This window comes from Carcharodon carcharias, chromosome 16, assembly GCF_017639515.1.
Source record: "Carcharodon carcharias isolate sCarCar2 chromosome 16, sCarCar2.pri, whole genome shotgun sequence".
Lineage (NCBI taxonomy): Eukaryota > Metazoa > Chordata > Chondrichthyes > Lamniformes > Lamnidae > Carcharodon > Carcharodon carcharias.
In genome coordinates this window covers 109,224,197-109,238,894 of record NC_054482.1, presented here as the reverse complement: position 1 = coordinate 109,238,894, position 14,698 = coordinate 109,224,197, and the positions used below count along the sequence as shown (strand labels likewise).

Here is a 14,698-nt window from a genome sequence, read left to right as displayed (position 1 = left end):
CTATGGAACAATGTAACTTCATCTGAAACAGATGGGAACAGGTTTGTACTTGAAAGAGTTACAGGAATGGAACAGCAGGAGTTAGACTTTGAGCTTGGCCTAAATAGCCAAGTGGTTATGGTGCGGGGTTTGTAATCCCGAGATCAAATCTCACAATGGCAAACTATGAAGCAAGGTAATTTCATCTGAAACAGATGGAAATGGGTTTGTACTCAAAAGAGTTACATCATTAGGGCTTGGCCTAAATAGCCAAGTGGTTATGGTACTGGGTTTGTAACCCCAAGATCAAGAGCTCAAATCTCACAATGGCAAACTATGAAACAATGTAACTTCATCTGAAACAGATGGAAACGTGTTTGTACTCAAAAGAGTTTCAAAGGAACTGACTGAAACTGTGCTCGCTTCGGCAGCACATATACTAAAATTGGAACGATACAGAGAAGATTAGCATGGCCCCCGCGTAAGGATGACACGCAAATTTGTGAAGCGTTCCATATTTTTTTGCTTGGCCTAAAAAGCCAAGTGGTTATGGTACTGGGTTTGTAACCCCAAGATCAAGAGTTCAAATCTCACCATGGCAAACTATGAAACGATGTAACTTCATCTGAATAGGAACAGATGGAAACGTGTTTGTACTCGAAAGAGTTACAAACAAATAGCTTGCTCACAGCTGTGAGGCGTAAACAAGGTGACCAAAGGAAGGCAATATTACATCTTGACTTTACGCTTGGCTTAAATAGCCAAGTGGTTATGGTACTGGGTTTGTAACCCCAAGATCAAGAGTTCAAGTCTCACAATGGAAAATTATGAAACCATGTAACTTCATCTGAAACAGATGGAAATGGGTTTGTACTCGAAAGAGTTACATCTTGACTTTAATTTAGTTTAATTGTTTTAACTCTAAAAGAGTTACATCTTGACTTTCCAAACCCTGAAGCTACGTCTTGGTGCTCCCCCAGAACCCACAGTGGAGTGGAGGCAGCCTGCTGATGGCTAAGCCCTGTTTGTGATGACATCAACGGGCATCCTCTGGAGGGCCGAGATCTGGTGGGCCCCGGCCTACTTTCGGGAATCTGCTGTGTGGCAGTGGCACCCTCCTCGACCTGTGGAGCTGGAGCTGCCGAGGCCACAAGGAAGAGGGGATTCGGATGAGCTGGACATCCTCAGAGTCACCTGGGTGAATGGGCCTCTGGTGTGCATTTGCTGACCCTCCTCCCAATGAGTGCCCAAGGGCCCCTGGCTGACTCCTTGAAGGAAAGAGGAAGCTGGAGTGAGATAGAGCTGCCCATGACCCCTCTTGCATACACCCTGTTGGAGGCCAACAATGGCCTCAGTGGTGGAGTTCAGCCCGCGCAGCAGTGCAGAAGCAATGTTCCAGACCAATGTCCCCATGGCAGCTGCCACCCTACCAGTGTTGACCTTGGTGCGTTGTCATGCCGGCACCATAACTTCAGCCTGAACGCGGACGGATTCCTCCATCATGCCTTGCCATCTGAGGAGTTCAGTGGACATCCCCTCCAGATGTTCCCCAGCTTGCCTCTGCAGCTGCAGCTACTGGGACACGATCAAGCCCAGAGGCTCATCATCTGACTCAAACTCAGCAAATTTCTGGCCTCCAGCAGCCCTCCGAGTGCCGGGGACCTGGGAAGTCCCTGCCTCCACCACCTGCTGATGATCAGACGGTGCGATGTGCTCACCAGATTGTGACCCCGAGGCTACTCTCGAACTAGGTCCCACCGAGGTGTGTGTCTCTGCGCTGGTGGAGGGGGTGGGTGAGCACCATGACAGGTCTTCAATGAGGGTGTCTTCAGATTCCTCTTTTGTGGTTTCTTCGGGGCTTGGTGGAGACCCTGGGTCATGGACTCTGTCAGCTGTTTCCCAGATGTGCCTGCGAAAGCAAGGAGAGATAATTAATGCATGGCACTAGCCTGTGAAAGAGGACATACTGCTCACAGAATGGTTGGCTGATGGATGTTGCACTGCTGGACCCTTACTTGGTAGAGCAGCGCCAACCTCACTGTCAATACAGGACCGGTCCAGATCCTCGCCGGCCAGCTGGATGGTTCTGTTTTCAAAATCCGTGAGGACCTTGATTTCAGGCATTCCCCCACCAGTCTGTGACCTCTCTCTCATGTGGTGTGCCAGCTTGTCCTGCATGAATAGAGATGGAGAAAGTGTAAGCAGGATGCCTGCAAGGTCAGATGACAAGTATGCCTGGCATGTGTGGGTGGTCCCATGAACAGTATGAGGACAATTAAGGTATATGTGAGAGAGTGAATGGTGACGTCCTTTGAACTCAATGAGTGTGGATGTGTGATTGGTTTGAGTGTGTGAGAGTTGAGAGCGATGAGAAGAGTGACTTACCCTGGCGGAATGCAAGAGATCATTCATCCGCTTGCGTCACTGGTTGGCTATACTCTTTTGCAGGCCGTTGGCGCTGACCACTGGAGCCACAGCCTCCCATGCCGGATCGGTGATGCTGCTGCCCTTTCTGCAGCCAGAGTGGGGGGTAGAGGACAACACGGCGAGACTCCTCGAAGTCTATAAGGCACTCGAGGGACACATCACCTAAACCAGGGGGCTGCAGTCTTTTTACCCTTTGGGGCCATCCTGTCTCCTGTGCAGCGGTCCCGGGATGGAAGCACTGAGAGGCCTGCGCGCAGCTGCACTTTATATATGGCGCCCGGCTTGATGAAGCGGTGAAGCGATGGCGTGGCGGGCGAATGATGGCCTGCCCACCATCGAAACGGCGTGCTTCCCGGGAACGTATGATTAATGCGGCGGGTTTGGGATGATGCAGCTTGGGAAACCACCATCGTTCTCCCCGCCCACTGCGGCGTTTATCTGGGACGATTCCGCCCAGAATCAATTTTAAAGGTGTAGTGGTCTCTCTGGTCCTTTTGCGGAGAGCAGCCACACAAACCGGAAGGCCTCAAATTTGATCTCTGGTCGGCTTATTCAGCAGATCCCATCTGGAGCTTTCTTAATCCATTCTCAGGTTACGGATGCCAATGGCAAGTCTCACATTTATTGCCTTTTCCTTAATTTCCCTCGAGAAGGTGACAATAAAGATGCTCGTTGAACAGTAACTACTCCCACTGTTAAGTGGGGGAGTTCCAGGATTTTGAACCAGTGACGATAAAGAAGCCACAATATATGTCCCAATTTAAGGTGGTGCGTGACTTGGATGGGAATGAAGAATTGATCGTGTTTCTAACTGTCTTTCTAGATGGCAGAGATCGCAGGTTTGGGAGGTGCTGTCAAAGGAGCTTTGGCAATTTTCAGTGCTGCACCCTCTAGGTGGCTAGTAGTGGAGGAAATGGTTGTTTAAGATGGTGGATGGGTTGCAATCAATGGACCACATTAATCCTAAATGGTTTTGGGTTGCTGCCACTCCCATCCAGGCAAGTGGAGGGTATTCCATCACATTCTAAATATCTGCCTTGTAGATGATGCAGAAGATTTAGGGAGCCAGGTGGTGAGCTGATCACCACAGAATTAACAGCCGAATACTTAATACTAAAGTGAAAGTAGGTGAGCTACCAACTGCTGTAAACATTTGAGTTAGGGAGAGGAAGAATCAAGCAGGGCTCTTGCTCCTTATCAACATCCAGTGTCACTTGCTGCCAAATGCATATGCTTGGACATAAGGTGAGAGCAGGAATAGACATCAGCTGCGATGGCTCCCATGCAAGATAGCTTACCAACTCCCAACTCCCCAAGCTAACATATGAAAGACACATAACCAGTTTATGACATCTTTGGCAATCTCTCCTTTGCCTCCATCTATCACTCTAACAACTCTATCGAGCTCCACCTGTCCCACCCCCCCTTAAACAGCTTATATTTCACCACATTTCTATTTCTTTTTAATTCTGATGAAGAGTCATATTCGTTAACTCTGTCTTCCTCTCCACAGATGCTGTCAGACCTGCTGAGTTTTTCCAGCAATTTTTGTTTTTGTTTCAGATTTCCAGCATCTGCACTATTTTGCTTTTACCTTTTGCTTTTAACCAGTTCTTGATACTGGCAAGTGATAGGAGGAAATGGGTTTTAATGAGAACCGAGTTTCACTGTTTACCATTTAAGGAAGGAATTGACTTGTTAGGGATGTTAGAATATTATTAAAGCGCTTACTCTTCTACAGAGTTCTTGTCCCCGCTGCTTTAAAAGCAAACGCATTTGTCCAAACACTTCACACTCATTACAATCAGCATTTTAAAACTTGTAACAAAATATCTCCTTTTGAAAAAGGCCTCTAATGTGCCAACTATGAACCATTAATCGGTTGAGTGTCTACACTGCACTACTACACAGCCCAAACTGACTGAGGCCTCCATTAGCTGAACAGAGAGAGGAATGCGATGCATGAGCTGAAAGCCTCCCCTGAGAACATCATTGAGGGCTGTTTTCATTCCTTTCATCCTTTTTTATTTCAGATTTTTGAAAATTCTTTCTTTACAAGGTACTTTTTCAACAGTTTATAGGAGATGATTGCCGCAGTCCTGTCACATACTATCTGGCAAGTCTCCCTGTCTCCCAAATAAATCACTTTATCAATAACACCACAATATAAATTATGGATGAGCTTGGTAAATATTCGATATACTGTAGTTTAAAGTGAATGGCAGAAAATATTCCTTGAGAATTAATTGGATCAATTTAGAATAAACTTTAAATAATCTAATTATCTTCTGATGCTAGTGATATGTATACAAAAGTTGAAGTTAATGGTGTTATCTATTCAAGGTGAGATAATATGATACACAAATAATATATGAAAATGTCTTGTTAAACTAATTTGAATTTTCATCTTTCTGTGGCTTCATTTATCACACGAGATGAAACACCAAGAAACCTTATTTGAAAATGGTAATAAACAGATTCCTTTGTGTGTGGAGCAGTTCCCCATAGTACCTGTGTTTGTTTTTGAAGAGCCTGCTCTGAAACCCATGCAGTGATTTCCTGCCTCAAACAGAGCACACCACTCATTGTAATCAAAGCGATTAGAGGAACAAAACACATTAGGCTTTTTGAACCGTTATCTCTGTTTAAACAGAGATATGTTGAATGTGGGTGATGCTGGATGCACTATGAAGTAGGTGTGGATTGTAATAAGGTAGCATAGCCAGGGTATATCCTAGAGGAAAGTGCTCGTCAGTAGGTAAGGGATGAGTTCAGAGGCTACCATAGTCCATCTGTTTCGGGTGCAAGTCTGACATGGGAAACTCCAAGCTAATGGAATTTCTAATGTTTGCACAGCTTTATTGTCAGAAGGCAGTAAGAGCAGAGGAGTAGGTGGAGGCCAATGGGCCCTTCGAGCATGTTCCATCATTTAATTTGACAATGACTGACCTGTATCCTAACTCCGTTTACATGGCTTGGATCCCTAAACCTTTAATACCCTAACTTAATGAAAGACCTCGGTTTTGAAATTTTCAATTGATCCCCCCCCGCCCCCAGCCTTTTGTGGATTAGGATTTGATTGAATTCCAACTTGGCAACTTCAGTAAGTAACCATTTTTTGTCAATGGGTGTGGTGGAGGATACTCTGTGGGGCGGGGAGTCAGAAGTGGCCTATTCTCCTGAAGTTCATCAGTCCAAAGTTGTGGTCCATGAGCACGTAACTGCGGTGTTTGATGGAGGGATGTTATGTTGGGATCAAAAGGCTTGTTTACACAATTGTTAACAAATCATAATAATTGTACCCAAGAACATTTAATTTCTTGTGCTTTCAGCGACAAAAAATACTTTCTTAGGAAGGCTTCAGCTCCAAAGCAGAGGAAGTTCTACCACCAGAAAAAAGAAGGATTTTAATAGCTCCTTTTACAACATCAAGGTGTTCCAAAGCACGTTACAAGCAATAAAGTGCTTTTTGAAGTGTAGTCAATGTTGTCACATTGGAAACTTGGCAACCATTTTACTCATAAGTTCCCACAAACAGCATTCAAACAATGACCGATTCACCTTTTTGCGTGACATTGGCCAGGACACTGGATGAGTTGGTGGGGTGGGGGTAGGTGGGGTAAATTCTCTGCCTTTCTTCAAACAGTGCTGTGGGATCTTCATCGCCACCTGAGCGGGAAGACAGATCCTCAATGTCAGTCATGGCTTAGCTGGTTGCGCTCTTCCCTCTAAATCCAAAAGTTGGTGTGTTCCAGTCCCACCCTGGAGCAGGCTGCGTGTGAATCTGCACTACCTAATGGCCAGGATGAGTAGTACCGAGTAAATATTGCATCATTGGAGGTGTTGTTTTCAGATGAGATGCCAAACTGTCCTCCCAGATCAGTGTAAGTGATCCCATTTGCACTTCTTTGATGAAGCAGCAAAGATGTTCCCTCTGCTGTCCTGGTCAAAAGCAATCCCTGAAACAATATCATGAAAAACAAATTGTCTGTTCACTACTACATTCTTGTTTGTAGGAATTTGCTTTGTGTAAATTGGTTTCCGCACCTCCTACACTAGGACCAGTGACTGTACTTTTCAGTGACTTCAATTACCTGTAAAGCACTTGCGGACAAATGCACTGTTGTGATGAAAGATGATATATCAATGCACATTCTTTATTCAGAAACTGACACTGAGAAGAGGGCAACCATCCCAGAGCACTGCATTGAAGTATCAGCTTAGATTGTGTTCTCAGTTCTCCAAAATGGGATTTGAACGCCCAGCCTTTTGACTCGTAGACAAGAATGCCACCCAACGCCCTAATGAATGCTGTATTGAAGTCAAAGGATACTTTCTCATTGGTCCAAGAAAACACTTACATTAAAAAGGCTGTCTCTCTTCAACATCTAAGTTGAGAATTATGTAAGGTTGAAATTCAGCAGAAGTAGAAAGAAAAGCTGATGTCAGAGGACTCAGGTATGGATGCAGTGTTGATTCACTGGGATGACACCTGGGCTGAATGAATATAGTTGTAATGAGAAATAAGCTAGGGCAGTGTTCACTGAAACACATTAGCACATTAGGTTAATGCAGGAGATCTACAGGATTTGAGAGGGGAAATTGTGATCAGTTATCTTCGTCATTGAATCATTGTCCAAAAAAAGCTTAAATTTAGGATTACCATAAATCACAGCATATAAGTCACCCCAGTATTTAAAAGGATCCCATTTTTCTGTCCTCCAAAAATCATATACTCAGCATATATGGCATATAAATTGACCCTCCCTTTTCAGCCACAGCTTGCTATACGCACATTAGTAGTCAGCAATTTTTCACCCATAAATGCGTCTTTTACTTACCAGAACTTTAAAACTGGATGCGAGGGATCAAGCAGGTGATACAGGCTGTGTTGCGAAGATGTGCAGGAATTTAAGATATGCCTACCCTTTGGGTGGGATGCCAATGACATTTCAAAATTGCGAACACCCACAACTACGCCAATGGTTCACTTTTATATTCAGCGTGTAAGTCGATCCACATTTTTGGAGAGATTTTTTAAGGCTTCAAAAGTTGCCTTATACACTGACATCTGTGGTAGTGCTGGAGGCATTAAGGGGACATCAGAGGAAATTACGTACATATGAAATAAGAACAGAAGAAGGCCATTCGGCCCCTCGAGTTTGCTCCACCATCCAATAAGATCATGGCTGTTCTGTTTGTGTTTTGAATTCCACATTCCCATCTAATTCCCATTTAATTCCCTTGTCTAATAAGAATCTATCTACCTCCACCTTACAAATACTCAACGACCCCACCTCCACTGCATTTGGAGGTGGAGAATTCCAAAATTACGCAACCTTCCGAGAGAAAAAAAATCTTCTTATCTCTATCCTAAAAGGGAAACCCCTAATTTTAAAACAGTGCCCCCGAGCTCTGGACTCACCCACATGAGGAAACATCCTTTCCATATCCACCATTCAGGATCTCATATACTTCAATCAAGTCACTCCTCATCCTTCTAAACTCCAGTGGAAACAAACCCAGTCATTCTAACCTTTCCTCATAAGGCAACATGCTCATTTCAGGTATCAATCTAGTAAACCTTCTCTGAACTGCCTCCAACACATTTACATCCTTCCTTAAATAATGAGACCAAAACTGTATACAATATTCAAGATGTGATCTCACCAATGCCCTGTATAATTGAAGCAGAAAATCCTTATTTTTATGACCAATTCCTCTTATAATAAAGGATAGCATTCCATTAGCCTTCTTAACTACTTGCTGAACCTGCATACTAACTTTTTGTGACTCATGCATGAGAACACCTAAATCCCTGTGCCCGTCCGAATTCTGCAGCGGTTCTTTGTTTAAGAAATACTTTGCTTTTTTATTCTCCCTGCCAAAGTGAACAACTTCATATTTTCCTACATTGGACTTCCAGAAGGCCTTTGACAAGGTGCCGCACAGGAGGCTGCTCAGTAAGATAAGAATCCATGGTGTTAGAGATAAGGTACTAGCATGGATAGAAGATTGGCTAGCTGGCAGGAGGCAGAGAGTGGGGATAAGGGGGTCCTTCTCAGGATGGCAGCCGGTGACTAGAGGAGTTCCGCAGGGGTCAGTGTTGGGGCCACAACTTTTCACTTTATACATTAATGATCTAGATGAAGGAACTGAGGGCATTCTGGCTAAGTTTGCAGATGGTACAAAGATAGGTAGAGGGACAGGTAGTATTGAGGAGGCGGGGAGGCTGCAGAAAGATTTAGACATGTTAGGAGAATGGGCAAATAAGTGGCAGATGGAATACAATGTGGGGAAGTGTAAGGTCATGCACTTTGGTAGGAAGAATAGAGGCATAGACTATTTTCTAAATGGGGAGAGAATTCAGAAATCTGGAGTGCAAAGGGACTTGGGAGTTCTAGTCCAGGATTCTCTTAAGGTTAACTTGCAGGTTGAGTCAGTAGTTAGGAAGGCAAATGCAATGTTGGCATTTATTTCAAGAGGACTAGAATATACAAAGAACAAAGTACAACACAGGAACAGGCTCTTCGGCCCTCCAAGCCTGCACCAATCATATTGCCCGTCAACTAAAACATTTTGCACTTCCGGGGTCCGTATCCCTCTATTCCCATCCTGTTCATGTATTTGTCAAGCTGCCTCTTAAATACCGCTATCGTACCTGCTTCCACCACCTCCCCTGGCAGCGAATTCCAGACATTCACTACTCTCTGCATAAAAAACCTGCCCCGCACATCACCTTTATAGTTTTCTCCTCTCATCTTAAATCTATGTCTCCTAGTAACTGATTCTTCCATCCTGGGAAAAAGCTTCTGACTATCTACTCTGTCCATGCCACTCATAATTTTGTAAACTTCTATCAAGTCGCCCCTCAATCTCCGTCGCTCTAGTGAGAACAATCCAAGTTTCTCCAACCTCTCCTCACAGCTAATAACCTCCTGACCAGGCAGCATCCTGGTAAACCTCCTCTGCACCCTCTCCAATGCCTCCATATGCTTCTGGTAATGTAGTGACCAGAATTGCACGCAATATTCCAAGTGTGGCCTAACCAAAGTTCTATACAGCTGCAGCATGAATTCCCAGCTTTTATACTCAATACCCCTGCCAATGAAAGCAAGCATGCCATATGCCTTCCTGACTACCTTATCCACCTGCATTGCCACTTTCCATGACCTGTGGACCTGTACACCCTGATCCCTCTGCCCGTCAATGCACTTAAGGGTTCTGCCATTTACTGTATAATTCCAGCCTGTATTAGACCTTCCAAAATGCATTACCTCGCATTTGTCCGGATTAAACTCCATCTACCATTTCTCTGCCCAAATCTCCAACCGATCTACATCCCGTTCTATCCTCTGACAATCCTCTTCACTATCTGCAACTCCTCCAACCTTAGTGTCGTCTGCAAACTTACTAATTAGCCCAGTTACATTTTCCTCCAAATCATTTATGTGTACCACAAACAGCAAAGGTCCCAGCACTGATCCCTGCGGAACTCCACTAGTCACAGCTCTCCACTCAGAAAAGCACCCTTCCACTGCTACCCTCTGTCTTCTATGACCAAGCCAATTCTGTATCCATCTTGCCAGCTCACCCCGATCCCGTGTGACTTTACCTTCTGTACCAGTCTGCCATGAGGGACCTTGTCAAAGGCCTTACTGAAATCCATGTATATAACATCCACTGCCCTTCCATTGTCGCTCCTCTTTGTTACTTCCTCGAAAAACTCAATCAAGTTAGTGAAACACGACCTCCCCTTCACAAAACCATGCTGCCTCTCACTAATACGTCCAGTTGCTTCCAAATGGTAGTAAATCCTGTCACGAAGAATCTTCTCCAATAATTTCCCTACCACTGACGTAAGGATCACTAGCCTGTAATTTCCTGGATTATCCCTGCTACCCTTCTTAAACAATGGAACAACATTGGCCATTCTCCAGTCCTCTGGGACCTCACCCGTAGCCAGTGAGCATACAAAGATTTCTGTCAAGGCCCCAGCAATCTCCTCCCTTGCCTCCCTCAGTACTCTGGGGTAGATCCCATCTGGCCCTGGGGACTTATCCACGTTAATATTCTTCAAGATGCCCAATACCTCCTCTTTTTTGATCTCAACATGATCCAGGCTATCTACACACTCTTCCCTGGACAAATCGACCGCTAAGTCCTTCTCTTTGGTGAATGCTGATGTGACGTATTTATTTAGAATAAAAGCAGGGATGTGCTGCTGAGGCTTTATAAGGCTCTGGTCAGACCACATTTAGAATATTGTGAGCAATTTTGGGCCCCGTATCTCAGGAAGGATGTATTGGACCTGGAGAGGGTCCAGAGGAGGTTCACGAGAACGATCCCAGGAATGAAAGGCTTAACATATGAGGAATATTTGAGGACTCTGGGTCTATATTCGATGGAGTCTAGAAGGATGAGGGGGGATCTGATTGAAACTTACAGAATACTGAAAGGCCTGGATGGAGTGGACGTGGAGAAGATGTTTCTATTAGTAGGAGAGACAAGGACCCGAGGGCACAGCCTCAGAGTAAAGGGAAGACCTTTTAGAATAGAGATGAGGAGAAACTTCTTTAGCCAGAGAGTGGTGAATCTATGGAATTCATTGCCACAGAAGGCTGTGGAGGCCAGGCCATTGAGTGTGTTTAAGACTGAGATAGATAGGTTCTTGATTGGTAAGGGGATCAAAGGTTACGGGGAGACGGCGGGAGAACAGGGTTGAGAAACTTATCAGCCATGATTGAATGGCGGAGCAGACTTGATGGGCCAAATGGCCTAATTTCTGCTCCTATGTCTTATGGTCTTATTATACTCCATCTGCCAGATTTTTGCCCACTCACTCAACCTATCTATATCCGTCTACAACCTCGTTATGTCTTCTTTGCTACCTATCTTTGTGTCATCTGCAAATTTAGCTACCATGCCTTCACTCCTCTCATCTAAGTAATTGATATAAATTGTAAAAAATTTGAGGCCTCAGCACAGACCCCTGCGGGATTCCACTTGTCACATCCTGCCAATCAGAAAAAGACCCATTTGTGCATACTCTGCTTTCTGCCAGCCAGCCAATCTTCAATCCATGTTAACATGCTACCCCCCTAAATCACGAACTTTTACTTTCTGCAAGAGACTTTGATGTGTCACCTTATCAAACTGGAAATCCAAGCATGACACGTCTACAAGGCCCCCCTTTATTGACAGCATCGTTACTCCTTCAAAGAACTGCAATAAAATGGTCAAACATGATTTCCCTTTCATAAAACCATGCTGACTCTTATCAATTACCTTGAGTTCCTATAAGTACCCAGCTATAGCCTCCTTAATGATCGATTCTAACATCTCCCCCACAACAGACGTCAAACTAACTGGTCTATGATTTCCTGTTTTCTGCCTCCCTCCCTTCTTGAACAGAGAGTTTATATTTGCTACTTTCCAGGATCTAACAAATTTTAGAAAATTAACATCAACACAATTACTAACTCATTAGCCACCTCTTTTAAGATCCTAGGATGAAGTCCATCTGGACCTGGAGACTTGTCAGCCCGCAGCTCCATCAGTTTGCTGAGCACAGCTTCCCCAGTGATTGTAATTCCACGAAGTTACTCTCTCCCCCCCACCTCCTGATTTACTGGAATGTTTTTCGTATCCTCTATAGTGAAGACAAAAGCAAACTATTTGTTCATTTCATCTGCTATTTCTTTAATATCTACTATTAACTCCCCACTGTCTCTCCCTCGAGGACCAACGCTCACTTTACTTACTCTTTTCCTTTTTAAATACCTGTAGTAACTCTTGCAATGAATTTTTACATTTCTAGCTAGCTTCCGCTCATATTCTAACTTCCTTCTCCTGATTAACATTTTAGTCATTCTCTGCTGTTCTTTATATTCTAATCATCTGACCTGCCACTCATCTTTGCACAGATATATGCTTTTTCTTTAAGCTTGATGCTTTCCTTAACTTCTTTAGTTAACCGCAGATGGTGGGTCGTCCCCTTAGAATTTTTCTTTATAGTAGGAGCATGTATATTCTGATACCCTGATCGTCCAGCCCCACCACAGCAGGTTTCCCTGCAGTGGATGTGGTGAGTTTGTGCTGATTGTATGCTCAACTAGCCCCAAAGATCTAAACCAGCTCTTGTACACTTGATGTACATAAAGACGGTTCACGCAACCCCTTTTTTATACTCAAAAGATGATGTATGGTCACTTTGCCAAATTGTTGGAAATGGCTAATTTGTCTATAATTTGTCAATAATGTGATGAGTTAACTCCTTTGGCTCTAGCCAATTATGCACATTGTCTTAAACTTAGAGCAATGCCTGCCTTTAAGCTATATCTCCTATCTTGACATCTTTACAGGGTCCCGTTCATTAAGACAGACTCAACAGTCAAGGACAGTGTGTGTTCTTGATTGGGAGAGTGTCCAAGGCCTATGCCATTTCTCTCCTAGCTGTTACAGCACTTTAATTATCTCATAAAGAAATGCTAATGGAGAAATAAGGAAATAGCATAAACCAACTTCTAGTTAACTACTGATTATTATTTACTTATCCTTTAATTACAAGAGCAGTTGAGGTACTTCCTTCTAATGAAATCATCTGTTGTTAGTCAGTGAATACTTTGGCATGCTATTTTGAGTTAGCTTGTTGTAAAAGGTTAACAACATCAACATGGCTTATTTTTCTGTTCACATGATGTTAGTATAAATTGGCCAAGTTAAGCAAGCACACCAATAAAATAAGATCTAAAACCTAGGCCAGCTTACAGAGTGCAAAGAAGGTTCACCAGACTTATTCCTGGGATGGCGGGACTGTCCTGACAAGAGAGATTGGGGAAGCTGGGCCTGTATTCTCAAGATTTTCGAAGAATGAGAGATGATCTAACTGCAACTTACAAAATACTTAAAGGGATAGACAGGGTAGATGCAGGTAAGATGTCTCCCCTGGCTTGGGGAGTCTAGAACCAGGGGGCACAATTTCAAAATAAAGGGGAAGCCCCTTAGGATGAGGAGGTTTTTTTATATATACATTCATTCACGGGATGCGGGCTTCACTGGCTGAGCCAGCATTTATTGCCCATCCCTAACTGCCCTTGAGAAGGTGGTGGTGAGTTGCCTTCTTGAACTGCTGCAGTCCCTGTGGTGTAGGTACACCCACAGTGCTGTTAGGAAGGGCGTTCCAGGATTTTGAACCAGTGACAGTGAAGGAACAGCGATATATTTCCAAGTCAGGATGGTGAGTGGCTTGGAGGGGAACTTGCAAGTTGTGGCGTTCCCATGTGTCTGCTGCCCTTGTCCTTCTAGATGGTTGTGGTCATGGAAGGTGCTGTTGAAGGAGCCTTGGTGAATTCCTGCAGTGCAACTTGTAGATGGCACACACTGCTGCCACTGTGCCTCTCACACCCACCTATTGTGCTGACTTTCCAACTCCTTTTTTTCCATCCCCCAGAAGGGAAAAACAGTTCGGGCCAGTGTTCTTATTTCCCAGTCTTTACTGTTTTTTCCTTCTGGGTCTGTAGCAGCCAATGTCAAGACCTGTTCCTTGGAACCAGACAGTATTTACTGCAGAGAAACTGCTTATTTGGCCTAACTGGTCTTGCCACTGTTTATGCTCCACATGAGCCTCCTTCTGCTCTACTTCACCTCACCCCAGCAGCATATCCTTCTATTCCTTACTCCCTCATGTACTTAAATAAAGGCAAAATACTGCGGATGCTGGAAATCTGAAACAAAGACAAAGAATGCTGGAAAAACTCAGCAGGTCTGACAGCATCTGTGGAGAGAAAGACAGGGTTAACGTTTCGAGTCCTTATGACTCTTCTTCAGCTGAGTTTTTCAAGCATTTTTTGTTTTTGTCCCTCATATACTTATCTACCTTCACCTTAAATGCATCTTTGATATTTGCCTTAACTACTCCATGTGGTATTTCCACCTCCTCACCACTCGTTCCCTGAGTACTGAAGGTTTCTATGTGAATATTTAGCTGCTAATACAAGAAAGTACAGGAATATGGTGGATACAAGGCTGTCCGACTGTCCTGTCATGATCACCTTCATGTTTTCACTGTTTTGTAATCAGCTAAACTGGCCCGACAGAACTTATTTTCACCTCCAAACATGCTTTAAAGAACTTGAAACCTGCCATCTTTTCCTCTTGAACAATTGCCTGAAGCAAACAGGACTGGATGAAAGGCTGAATCAAGAACAGAAAATGCTGGAAAAACCATGCAGGTCCAACAGCATCTGTGGAGAAAAAAAACAGAGTTAACATTTCGAGTCCCTATGACTCT

At 44.1% G+C, this 14,698-nt stretch overlaps 1 protein-coding gene and 1 non-coding gene across 2 annotated transcripts in view; both read left to right on the top strand.

The window, feature by feature from the left end:
* The window catches only part of adgrl4 (adhesion G protein-coupled receptor L4), a 132,879-nt gene that overhangs the window by 32,040 nt on the left and 86,141 nt on the right, over positions 1-14,698 (top strand). The window lies entirely within an intron of this gene.
* LOC121289486 lies at positions 395-501 on the top strand. The gene has a single exon (XR_005945581.1). It is a non-coding gene; the product is annotated as a U6 spliceosomal RNA (small nuclear RNA).